Below are 329 nucleotides of genomic sequence, written 5' to 3' on the forward strand. Positions count from 1 at the left end.
AGACAAGGCAGTTGTTGGCATCCACGCTGGCCACACAATTAATGTAATGTGAGCAAAGTAGTAGGACTTTAAACAGATGTCTTTATGACATGGATTAGTGGCACCTTAGCGGCTCGGAATTGAGGCAGAATACTTTCAATGTGGTGTTACAAACAGTAGTAGTAAAAATATGAACAAAATTTACTAAATGTTTGGTGATGTCTGAAATGAATTGTGAAATAATTCAATAAAATAAAATAGTGATTATTTCCATCTATTTAGATTTAAGTAATTTCAGACAACCTCATCCAGAGTGACTTACAATCAGTGATATAAAAGACGTCTCAAGA

The sequence above is a fragment of the Oncorhynchus kisutch genome, linkage group LG14, assembly GCF_002021735.2.
Source record: "Oncorhynchus kisutch isolate 150728-3 linkage group LG14, Okis_V2, whole genome shotgun sequence".
Taxonomy (NCBI): domain Eukaryota; kingdom Metazoa; phylum Chordata; class Actinopteri; order Salmoniformes; family Salmonidae; genus Oncorhynchus; species Oncorhynchus kisutch.